This window comes from Ixodes scapularis, unplaced genomic scaffold (assembly GCF_016920785.2).
Source record: "Ixodes scapularis isolate PalLabHiFi unplaced genomic scaffold, ASM1692078v2 PGA_scaffold10__122_contigs__length_95168666, whole genome shotgun sequence".
In the NCBI taxonomy this organism is placed as follows: Eukaryota; Metazoa; Arthropoda; class Arachnida; order Ixodida; family Ixodidae; genus Ixodes; species Ixodes scapularis.
The window spans coordinates 57,900,959-57,913,919 of NW_024609836.1; positions in this window are offsets into that span (position 1 = coordinate 57,900,959).

Here is a 12,961-nt window from a genome sequence, read left to right on the forward strand (position 1 = left end):
CCGGAAGCAGGTCATCGGGACGACGGAGCGACACCACCAGCAATTAAATGTGTCCACTTATTTGTCTATGTCTACCTTCGTGTTTTACACTAAATGACGGATGGTGGCCTAATTATTTCCGCATAAGGTGAGTTTATTACAGATTGTACTCGCATCACTGGCTCGACGGAGATCTTCACCAAAAGAGCACATCCACGGAATTTGATGCATACCAAGGGGGAAAAAACAAAATACTGCAAAATCGCGATAGACATGCAATTCTTTAATAACCTGACGACCTCAATAATAATAATAACAAACGACTTACCTCGACAACGTAAAATGTGTTTCTTATGCTGGCCTGCACTACGCCGGTAATGCACTTCAGGTCGTCGTCGTAACTGATCTGCATGACGTGGTTTGATTTTACGGCATTTTCACCCCTCTGGGTTCTTCACAGAAAAAAGCGCACATTGCGGAAACCTCTACGGCCATGGCGATGCACTTGTTTTTTTCGCTCGTTTACCGACGCAATTCAATGAAGGCGCCCGCTGCAACAGAGGCCAGCAAATCTATCGTGTCGTCTACTACCAAAGCAAATCGTAGAGCAATACTTCCAAAATGGCTTTCATCGTTGCAATAAAACACTGAGGCGACAAGAAAATCTTCATAATTAGATATCAAGAAGTTAGGTTGCTTACAAAAAATTATTTACTTGTGAGCAAAAATCTAGCCTCATGTGGAGCCTCCCTGCATTAGCCCATAGCAACGTCCGTAGCAGCGGTTTGGTTGGACCCAGACGCCATGTTGTGACGTAGTCACTTACGGGGTCAATACAGATCCTGACAGATTTTTGTACTCGAACGTGGCACGTGCAAAATCGAACGTTACAGCGCCACACGGACGGTGCAGCCAGCATAACATGGTCGCGTCTTGCGTAAGTCTTCCGGACGTGCTCGCGCCCCCTGCCCCAGAGCAATGGGTCTATTGCCAAGAAACGCTGTCCCTGAGTATCAGAAACCTGCTTATGCCGATCCTTAGTTTTATCATCATTCCACTTCATTGCATCACCATTTTTTTTAATTATTAAGGCGAAAACCCTTATATGTATCATCGTTTTGTCGACCTTATAATCCTTAAAGGAGCGGTGCAACGACATTCAATTGGAATGTTTTTCACTTTACACGAGCTTACTGGCACTAGTGGGACTCAAGGATACTCGCACGCAACGCCACTGGCCAAGAAACGCCTTTGTTGCGGTGTAATTTCAAGGACAAAAGCGATCATTTTCATTCAATCTCTCCTTTGCAAAATTTGATGACGTAACGTGGGGATCGCAGTACACCCAAGTGACGATATTTGAATGCGGTTCATAGATTGGACCCGAGCATTGCGTGGGCACTTGATTTGGGCTCGTAATAATTACTAGCTCGAGAAGCATTCGGGTAGTGGCCCGTGTCCAATCGCTGCAACGACGACAATAGCCGAGCCATAACAATGTCTGGAACTCAGAGCGTGTCCTGTGCTTTGCCAACCCCAGCGCGTGGCTATGATCAACATTGGCGGCATATAATCGGCTCCAGATCACGTGGCCGCTTGTTCTGGCTGCGAGTTGAGGGGGTGGACGCTGCTCGTTTTTCTTTAATTTTTTTTTATGACTTCTATTGCATGGGGTGAAAAATGAACGCGTGTTTCATAGGTCATTAACGTCGGGGATCCGTTTTAAGGGGTATTTTCGCCAACTACAAAAATTGTTGCATCGCCCCTTTAAGCGAAAGCACGTGGGCGACACGAAAGGTGCGTGACCACGTAGCCGAATTAGGGGCAATGAAATTAAGAAGGATGACAAAGCAAATTAAGAGGAATCAAAGTAAATTCCTAGAAGTCGTCCCCTAGGTGTCGCTCTCGACGTCCTCCTAGACATCGTCCTTGACCGGCTTTCGCCTTCCGACACGTAAGCAGTGTACTCGTGTAATGTTTGTATTGCCATCAACTTTCGTCACCAAGGTATGTTACAGTCGAGCTCCGGTACCATGGTACGTGTTCCCAGCACGACCTACTTAATACTTACGACCACTCCATCTAAAAACACTCCAGCACGCACCTCCCGGAGGGCCTAAAGCCCCTCTATCCTGGGAAAAGTGGCGCCATTTTTTTTTTTTTGTGTGGAAATCTTGACATTACTCGCCATGTTCTTGTAAGAACATGGCGTGTAAAATCTAGGGTGCCTCAATGACCTTCTGTTTAGAGTGATGCCACCCTTCGTAGTACCCGATGCCGACAGCACGCGCTCACGGGGAAAATACAAAGAAATCGACGGAAACGAAATGAAACAAATTGGGTTGTGTGTGTGTTTATACAGCCTAGAACTTGGTCTGCCTCACAGGGGCGACGAGTCTCCCAGCTCTAGATGAGAAATTTAGCCAGTGCGGTACAGCCGCTAGCCTGGGGTCTTTAACGTGCATCACGCAGTAGTGATACACGACCGCACGCCGGTACGATGCTCATCCAGATCGAAACGGGCAGGGGTGGGGCTCGAACCCAGGATCCCTGGGTTCTGCAGCGCGAGCTTTCGCTCCACGTGCTCCGAGGAAACGAAATGTCGCCATAGCACAGTCAGCGCCACAGACACGTGCAGGGACACGCTCTTTCACGCGCTTCTGAACAAAACATAAATGTAAAAGTGGGAACAAAATGGCCAGATGTCTCCACCCTAAGCAAAGCGCACATGAAGGCACCCTAGTAAAATCTAGCTCAGTGCTGCGCTACAGCGTTGCTGCGCTGTGCCGCCATGACCTTCCCAAGGGCTGCACGTTGCACGTGCCTCGTGCATCGACGCACCTTGCGCTACTTTTAAAACATGAAGGGGCTTTAGGAAGGCTGAGTTTCAGCGGCGCCTCGTGGCGGGGCCTGAAACTCGGTATATTTTTTTTTCGTCTTTTCCGTGCTGCCCCAGGTTGTATTGGCGGCGCGCGGGCGCAACCAACACCATCTGGTGATGGCTGCGCAGACTAAAAAAGAAAAGCAAACTAATCAACAAATTGGACTCCTTCAGTATCTATTACATATAGAAAATATTTTACGGCGCGAACGCGCTTGAAACCAAAAGCCGCGATCAGCTGCACGCACCCACGGATAACAGAAGAACCCGACGAGGTTGGGGGACCGAGTTTTTGTGCTGCCTAGTGAGAACCGCTCTTACTAGGCAGTGCTAAAGCTATGCTTCGGCCGGGAGCAGGCTCTTCCATAGGGAGCGCTCAGGTGACGGGGTCGTAAGCATAGAGTAGGTCGTGGTCCCCTGTTTGCTAAAATTAAATCTTGCAGGATTCGAACGATACGCGGTCGAGCATGCGCAATCATGCCCACATTAACGGTTGGGTTTTCTGGGTAGTTGGGTTTTCATGTCATATACAAATAGAAACCTTGGCGAGCGAAAATACCCTGACTGTGTCCTTTAAGGGTTTAGGGAGCATGACTAAAATCTCGTCAGATGCTTCCTCTACAGGACTGGGTGCAGTACTTCTGCAGCAAGACGAAAATAGCTGGCGTCCCGTTGCGTACGCGTCGAGCGTTTTAACAGAAGTCGAATAGCGTTATTCACAAATAGAGGCATTGGGAAGCATTCTCAATTGACTGTGAAAGCATTCCACCAGTTTGTCTATGGTATGAAAATAACAATAAAAACACTTTCATCCTTTCCACTCTGGTGAAGAAGGAAGACCAGCGGAGCTGTACAATGGAAAGTAATGGCCGGCCGGCAGTCGGCAAGCCAGAGGGGAAAGGATGTCGCCATCTATGAGCGACGGCGGCAACCAGATGTGTGGCTTGCTGCCGTCGCTCATAGATGGCGGTAGGTGTCCAGAGTTCGGTGTCTTTATTTCTTTGCGGGAATACGATCCCGGGGAAACTAGCCCTTAACTGCCCCGCTGTAAAACTGATTACCGGCCACTCATAGCTATCTGTAAGAAATACATAGGTGAGATGCAACCATGACTTCAGAATTTTTTTATTCGTTTACTGAAACACGATTTTAGAATGAAATTCATTCCAGGCAAGAAACTGCTAGTGGCTGGCATACTGTAGAGAGCACCCATCATTAAAGGGTCAAAAGACGCCGCTGCTGAAGTTGAGGTTCATGCAACCAGTGTATTCTGGGAGATAGTGTCAGCAGCGACTCCGACTAGGTTGTCCGAGGAAATCGTAAAAAAATACAGTATTGTAACCGATAATTATGGCAATTAATGAGAAATCGCCTGTCGAAGGCGTTTGCAATTCATTTGAGTCGTATCTAACAGTAGTAGATGAAATGGTGTTCAAAGGAATCAGAGTGGTAGCACCGCAAAGCATGCATGTTGAAACGCTAGAACGTTTGCATGACGGACATCAAGGAATGACATAACGTAAAGCTAAAGCGCGCAGACTTATCTTTTTACGGTAGTTTAAATGCGGACCTAATTTCGATGATAAGCAGCAGCTCAACTTGCCAACATTATGCTTACGGACAAGAGTGTGAACCTTTGATGATGCGAGAAAACCCGGAACTTCCGTGGAGTCGTTGTGGAACTGGTGTATTCGAGTTTGCAGGAAAGTCGTAATGAATTGTATTCGATGCTCACTCCAATTATCCGGGAGTTGAAAAATTAGAAAATCTGACAGCCACAACATTGATTGAGAAGTTTAAGTTATATTCGCAAGACATGACATAGCGATATGCTAGTCACTTGAGACAATGGTCTGCAGTTCTCTTCACACGAATTCAAAGCTTTCGCGTCTTTCTATTACTTCAAACACACAACCTCCAGTCCCAAAATCCCACGCTCAAATGGTCTAGCTGAAAAGGAATCTGTAAAGCGAATTTTTCAGAAGACAAGTTCAGCAAATGAAGAGATGTGGCAAGGGCTCCTAAACAGATCGACACCTCTTGAAAATGGTCTCTCCCCGAGCGAACTACTTATGAACAAAAACTTAAGATGCAACTTGACCAACTCCTCTTGTAGGAAAAAACGCGTTACAAAAAAAATAAGAAAAAAAAAAAAAACATCGACAGTTTGCTGCGGAACTCCTCAGAGTGAACTTCACCCCGGTGACGTTATAAGAATCTAGAATGCTGGAACATGGGAACCAAAAGAGAAGGTGGTTCGTAAGTTTGCATCGCGTTCTTTTGAGGGCTTAACAGAAAACAATCATATACTTCGGAGGAACAGGCAGCATCTGCGACGGACACAAGAGAAGAGAACTAGATAGTGACAACATAGACAGGGAAACCGAAGACTTTCTTGATTCGAACACAGGGCAACACACATTCTGCGGGCCCGACACCGCGAGAGCTGCAAGTACAACACCTGGAGCTGCTAGTGCCACATCGAGTTCACAAAAAGCCCCACTAAGAAGATCTTCAAGACAACTCAGGCCGGAAACCCGACTAACATACAACGAAAACATTGAAGACATCATCCTAAACTTCCCTTTTTCTTCGCTTTATTTTGGGTGTGTAGGGCGCATTTTTTTATGTTTTGGTGGTGTTTTATTATTACTTTCTTTAGTATATATATATATATATATATACGTTATTTGTTTCTTTCTCAAGCAAGGAAGATGTACCATATAAAGTCTGGCAACTATGTGCTCGCGAATCTATAGACGCTTTGCACACGCGCCAGATTACAGCCGCCATAGCTGACCTTCTCTTGCCTTACCGATATGCCTATCCACTGAAGCAGGCGCTGACGAGCCTACACAAACGCCAATGCTACGGAGAAGGACACAGTGCAAACTAAAATGGCAATAACCTGTCTTGCTGTGGTAATCATGAAGTGAAGTAAAGGGAATAAGATGAAACAAAAACGGAAGGTCAGTTATGGCGGCGCCCATGCACAGCTGCTGCAAAGCCGCTATAGGGACGTGCCACCACAGATCAGTGCGTGGCACCAATAAAGATCAGAACTACTGCTATCACTGGACATGTTGGTCACGTCTCTCAAAGAAAACTTTCAGCAGTGCAGTACGACTGCTAGCTTGGGGTCCTTGACGTGCAGCACGCAATATATGTACGCGACAGCACTCTGGTACAATGCTCGCCGAGATCGGAACGGGAAGGGGCGAGTATTGAGCCCGGGATACCTGGGTTCAACAGCGCGAGCTGTTCCTTACGTGCTCCGAGCTGCGGTGCAAAATAAAAATAGGCTGTGTCTTACAGGGCTCTAGCTCTTACTAGAGTTCCTGTATAGGCTCCCCACGGGAGCCAGAGTTCCGCGTCTGTTTTCCACGTGCCGCCGCGCCGCTATTCGTCGAGATCCGATCACGTGGGGAGTTGGATCAAGTGCCATGCAGGAAAGTAGACGTTGCACGCGCCCCGGCGTACGTTCACCTGCTTTTGAGCGTGCTGCGCGCCTCAAACGCGCGGCGCCGCTATTCGCCGAATTCAGTCACGTGACGAGTGGGATCAACCTGCCGTGCCGAAAAAACGGCGCTATGGTGTTGAACGCGCAACTCGGGCTCCCGTAGGGAGCCTACACAGGAACTCTAGAAAGGGCGAGTTTCAGTGGCTTGGATTAGCCGGTTTTTTCCAGATGCGGAGGTACCTAAATAGCACTCCGGTCGCCCCACTCGGTCCTTCTAGTACACTCTAGGCGCGTCCTACAAGCGCGCTCGCGCTCCCTAGCCGAGAGAAACAGGCCCATAGGTGCTCTATGAAAGAGGAAAAGGATCCACTTCGTTCTCCTCAAGCTCGGGCAGCGTGGCTCAGTTGGCTCAGTCTCCTCTCTCACATTCTTTTTCGAGCACTGCGAGAGAGGGCATGACCTCGGAACAAGCGTTCCTTCTTTACAAATCTCTACGGACATGTAAGTACCTGCGCTAATTGGTAGCTCCGCTTTTGAACCACTAACTATATTTGACTGGCATTTTTAGTTCCGCGCCATTCTAGTGATATGTTCCTTACAAGCATTGCATCTATCATTGTAATTTTACAATATGTTAGGTGCTACCTCAGAGAAAGCAATATACCTTTTGCTAAATTACCCAGGCACCAAGGAACATGTTGCAAGTGTAGTTTACACGCGCTGCACTAGCTACTGCTGTATGCACCTAAGCAGGCACCTAAACCCCGTTCATATTTAAGCTTAGACTATAAGTTCCACCTGCAGCACGAGCCCGCTGGCTTCCGCAGTGCTTTAATTGCGCGTTCCTGTGCGTTCACACGTGTGTTATTAAGGGCAGAAAGCTCGAGCTGAAGATGAGCTTCTAGTCTCAGCTTAAGGGTGGACGGATTATAAGACGCCATTAGACATCTTTATCAAAAGCCTAAAACAAATGGCATCTCGCACGCGCGTTCGTCATCGCCTTATTTTTGTGATTTACTTTGGGCGAGCGCGTGCGGCGCGTGTATCTGCATTACCAGCATCATGGCCACTCGATTAGGGCTCCCCTTGGGAGCGGCCTGCCGTATGCCTCACTCCGCCGGTGAGCGCGATAGTTCTACTTTACCCCGCAGGCGCCAGCCGTGGCGCTCCTTATCGGTGAGAGATAGAGTTCCTTTCGGGGGAGCATATCGAGGAGCTCTATGCTTCGTTTCATGTTAGTATGTAGTTGTTAGCCGCGCGTGCTAAAAGCGTGAGATAGTTGCTTCGAAGGAAGCCTCGGCGGCTGCATGAGCGCTCGTGCAGCGAGTGCTCCAGTCAAGGCAGTAAAGGCTAGCCGCTCGCGCTAGCACAGCGTTCGCGGTTAGTCCACGCTAAGGTAAGACGAAATATAGTGAGAGAGGAGCAGTACGCCTGGCCCGGCCCGGTGTGGCTATTTAGATTTGTTTTTCGTGAAGCCGCAAGTCTCAATTGAAACGAGTGCCAGATTGCATGAATGGTGTGACAAATCTGTGTAAAATAAAACCACATGATTCTTTCTGCGAAAAGCTCACTCAGCTGCAGGCTGCGCGTTAAAGCTCCTTTCTGCTGGCAGTATGAGCGAATTGTCGTTTTCTTGTTCCCGTAACTGTTGCCCCTTTTCAGTTACCACTGTAATATAGGAGTTATATAGTTGGATATAGCTATGCCGTATGATTTCTGGTTTTAACCGACGCTCGAGCACGCGCGAGCTGTGCCATTTATTCATCTGTGAAGGACAATATAAGATCGGATTCCGCGTGCATAACTTCAGCAATATAAACTTCATTGTTCACAAAAAACAGACCAGGGGAGTCATATAGTTCACAAGCGGAGTACCTTTCGGGAAAGAGGCTTCCGCGAAAGCCTCAATATATTCTCTAGTGGGCTGATTAGGTCACCAGCCCAGTTTGCCAAAAAAGGTGTGAGGAGTTTTCTGAGAAAGAGCTCGCAGAGCTCTGCGCTGTGCTAGGGATCTCGGCAGTTAATACACCACATCAGCGGGTAGTCCATAAGGTGTGGAAGCACAGCGCTCGAGAGGACCTTGCAATTCCTTCCACAACCACGAATCTCTGCCGACCGTAGAGCCCTCTCGACAAAGGTGCAGACGAGCTTGCACAGCCAGACAGCTTCAGGTCGTGGATAGCTGAGTTTTCCTTGGTCAAGGCTAAACGCGAACTGATATGATCCGTCATGTAATGCATTTCCCTTAAGATGCGCTTGCATTCAGGACACGTCACCTTCAAAGTTTAGCCGGTTCTACACATTAGCCTTCCTTGCTTTCACTGAGAAATTCTTATTGCTTTGCTAGGTTGAATGTTTCAACTAATTACTTTGAAATTACGACAATTTCTACAAATAAAAATCGTCACCTTTTGTTCGCAAATGAAGGCCAAGTAGCCAGCCATGTAAGTCAGCGGTGCGAACTCAAGTTCGGAAGAGACTTCATTGTACTTCATCAACTGCAGGATATCCTCTTTCACGAGTGTAGTTGGCACAATTCATCGCCGTTTGGCACTCAGAACTAGAACGCCCATTTACATTTCCGGCAGCTTCCAAAATGCCAACACAAACCACACACGCGAGCGCAGAGTGACACTACGATATTTTCGCCGAGTACAGCGGTGCATAGGTGGGGGAAAAGCGAGTTTTGCTGCCTTCTGCAACCGCGGCAGCGCCTCGGTATCGGCGAAGCCAATGAAAGGCAGATATTTTATCTGGGTAGCGAAGCAAGAGCGCGTTGGGCGCCTTCTCTATACTTTGTTTCACCTTATGTTGTACCGCAGCGAAGGCTAGAAGCGCGAGCTCATAGCGTTGACAGCTGCCCTTACTGCACGAGAGCTTGTGCCGCCGAGATCTGCCTCAGAGCAAGGAGCTCGCGCTTACAGCCTTTCCTGCGGTACAACATAAGGTGAAACAGAGTACTTTCAGCTCACAAGACCGCTCACCGATGTGCAGCGCCCCCCCCCCCCCCCCCCCCCCCCCCCCCCGGAAAATGGGAGTTCTCCTCTCACGCGCGCTCTTTTGCTTTCGGAAAGACATCGGCAGGCCGCACCAACAAAGGGGATCGAGTGGCCGTGCCAGCATCCTCCTGAACGCTTGGGAAATTTAGAAAAAGGACTCTTAACGAAAGGAACTCTTGGCACCATGTGTCTCGTAGACGGAACGTGTCGTCAGTTTGCAGTACTTACAGTTATTAAGTTTATTTACCTTTTTTTCTAGGAATACTACTGGCTACACTTGGAAAGCCATAGAAAAAGCGTTCACAAAATGAATGAAACAAGACCGCATATTCATAGGCTTGAATCACGCGACCGCTTTCCCCCGCGCTAGCCTTCTAACCCATATTTCTAGATAGAGTAAGACCGTTGGGCCTTGCTCCCTAGAAATAAGTGCCTCACGTAAAAGAGGCCAACGTGCGGGGCACAGGTTGAAGCAATGGGCGACGCTAGCACACGGCGTCAGCGATTCTTTAGGTTTACGCACTAATCATTCGAGTCAGAGGTCGGTGTTCTGACATCCCGGCGCGGCCCCCTTTGTTTTTCCCTCTCAGTTTCTCGGCGCATAGCCGACCTTTACCCACAGATAGGAGAGGTGATGCCGTCGCCGATACTTTTCGAGCACGGCGGTCTCGCCGAATATGCAGACTCTCTGATTCCCCAACAAACTCAAATTATTCCGCGAAAATAACGCAACCATAAATTTATAAAATATCTGGTAACATATGTCACGAATTCTAGATGTCTGAGTAAACCGAGATTGTAATTATCCGTTGGCCCGATCCCTTGAAGTCGAGAAACACAGCACTTATTGGAATGAAGCTTTCCGCCATACATAGATAGATCTCGAAAAAGGCATCGACGCATGGATGACCTCTCGACAGCTCACCGTTTCCGTCTACCCAGGGAGCAAGCGCCACGTACCCATTCCGGTTCTCCGGTTCTTCTTCGCCGAACCGGGCACTTTCCGAGCCGCCCGCGCCATCTCGGGGTTCGTGTTCGGACTCTTCATGGGGTTATGTAAGTCCACAGTGAGACGAAACGCCGACCTCAAGTCCGGCCACTGCCCGCGATACGATTCCATGCGTAGCGCAACTTCGTCTGCTTCTGGCGCAGGAGTTGCGATGACGTCAGAAAGACGCCGACTTCTGATTGGCTCTGATTGAAGGATAGTGGGTATACACTCTCAGAAAAATAAAAGTGTATTCTTACACCCCTTGTCCCATATAAGACACCCCAAAACTTCAATTAGACGTACAGCGTGCTGACGCCGAACCGACACAGCTGAAGTACGTATCAAAGTCTACAAAACAAAGACACTGAGGTTTTGCAGTCATACCAAGAAAACCCCAATTTATGTTTTTTTTCTAATGGTTATCACGTTCATTACGTATTTTAATAAGTTGTACCACTCGGCTATGAAGACGCCAGTGAAAGTTGGGAACGTCGGTTCGGTGTCAGCGCGCTGTAAGTCAAACTGAAGTTTTCGGGTGTCATATTGTCAGGGATGACAAGTGACGAGGCGGCGAATGACTGAGTAAACTGGTCGTTTAATGGGGCGAACTTGTGCCCAAAAAATAAAAGGAAAAAGAAAGATAACAACAGAGCGTCGCGGGCGTCGAAGCAGCAAGATCGAACACTGAGGCGAAACTGACTCTGGCTTGCTACGCGAAGTCCCTTATGTACACGAGTGAGCTTCTGGAATAGTCGGCGTAGAATGTTAGACGCGTAGAACATTCTTAACTAACTGAAACGAGAAAGTTTTCGAACTTGCGAGAATGACAAGTAGAAAGAATAAATAAAAGACACTCCTCTTCCAGGAATCGAACCCTGGCTCATCGCGTGGGAAGCAGACACGATAACCGTTAGGCCACGGCCGCGCTGCCTACTTGGCAGCTGCGCGCACGGCATTATATGGAATAAGGGGTGTAAGAATATATCCTTTTTTTTTTCTTAAAGTGTACGTCAAAGCAAGTTACCCACTATTCTTCATTCCGAACCAATCATAGCTCGGCGTTCAGACGTCGCCACAACAACTGCAAAAGAAGCAGACGAACTTGCGCTCTGCATAGGGCCAATTCAAACCGCACCACAAGAGTGCATCGCCCCTGTGCTCGTTGGCTTTGTGGGTTTGTTATACACCTTTCCAATAATCCCCTTCTGGGCGCTACTATCTTTGTCTGCTGGGCTGTCGAAGGCGTTCTTAACGTGCGCAGGACTTCTCTTGCACGAATTATGAGACGCAAGTGACTCAGCATTTGGCGCCGTTGTGATAAGCCAACACCACCAAGAATAATTAAAGCCTACGCATCGCCTCCTCTCCCTTTATGAAACGTCACCACAGTCGGATCGTGCTAACTCGGCTGTTAGGCCCATGCCCGACCTTCGACGCGCTGATTGAACACGAGCCTTGGCCGAACACTGACGCAGCACTCGTGCTCAATCTCAGGCCTCGATCGATCTGACTGTGATGAGGAGGCCGTCTGATTATCTAGATGGTGTTGGATAAGCGCTAGAAAGGTTTATACCTGCTAAACCAATTACGCATAGAACAAAAAGCCCCGGATCGCAGTGCGTACGCTGTCCGTGATTGGTTTCGTCAGTGATACAAAATGCACAAAGGCGATGAGCGGCACTGTGACGCTGCACTTTTGGCACTGCATGCTTGGCACCGTCTCATCGTGGCGTCGGCTGCGCTCTGTCCTAAACAAGCGGGGCGTATAACTTAATTTCAGAAGCACAGTGAATGGTTACGATAACCCTGGTGCCTATATTTATATAAGAAATCTAGTGAATAAGGGCCAATCACGTGACGCCATATTGTTGTTAGTGGTTCGCAGCGCGTGCCGAGAAAGACAATCCTGATTGGGTAGAATGCCGGATCAAGCACATTCAACGTGCGCTCTACCGAACCCCGATTAGTTGTCCTTGGCATGCGACGACTGTGAGGCCAGTTCTGAGCACGCACTTTGAACAAAGGCAAATAATACGGCGTCCTTCGAAAAACCTTTATGCCAAGGCACACAGTGAGTTACCGCTATAGCTCCAGCACAACAATATAGTGGCGTCGTTCGAATGACTTGTGTGCCACGGTACACCGTGAGTAACTTGTAGCTCCAGTGCAACATTATAGCGTTCTATCGCATTTTTACTCGAGGTGGTCGTTGGTGGGCGTCACGTTTTTTTACCGCTTGGTTTAGTGCCCTAATGACCACTTCCCTTTAGATTAGTTTAACGGAGAACTTAAGAAACGTCGGGCTCGGCTTAATATGTTCACGGTCTGCGCTGCTTGATTTTATTATTGCCGTTCTTACGCTGCGTAAACATTGGCCATTGTTTCTTTAAATTTAAAACGGCGTAGTCACTGACAACTTCAGAAACTCAGGGCGTTTGTACACCGAACTTGCCGAACTTCGTCGAACCTCCGGTTCGAAAAAACGTTTGCAATACCCCTCGTCCTAAAGTCCTCCGATACTTTAATCTTAAAATCCCTCCATTTTTCCCTCCGCCCCAGTCTTTTACAGAGGGATCGTCCGCGAGCTGTTCTCGGCCGAGTTTACCTTGCGAGTGATGGGCACCACGGTGGTGCTTCTGACGGCCCTGGGC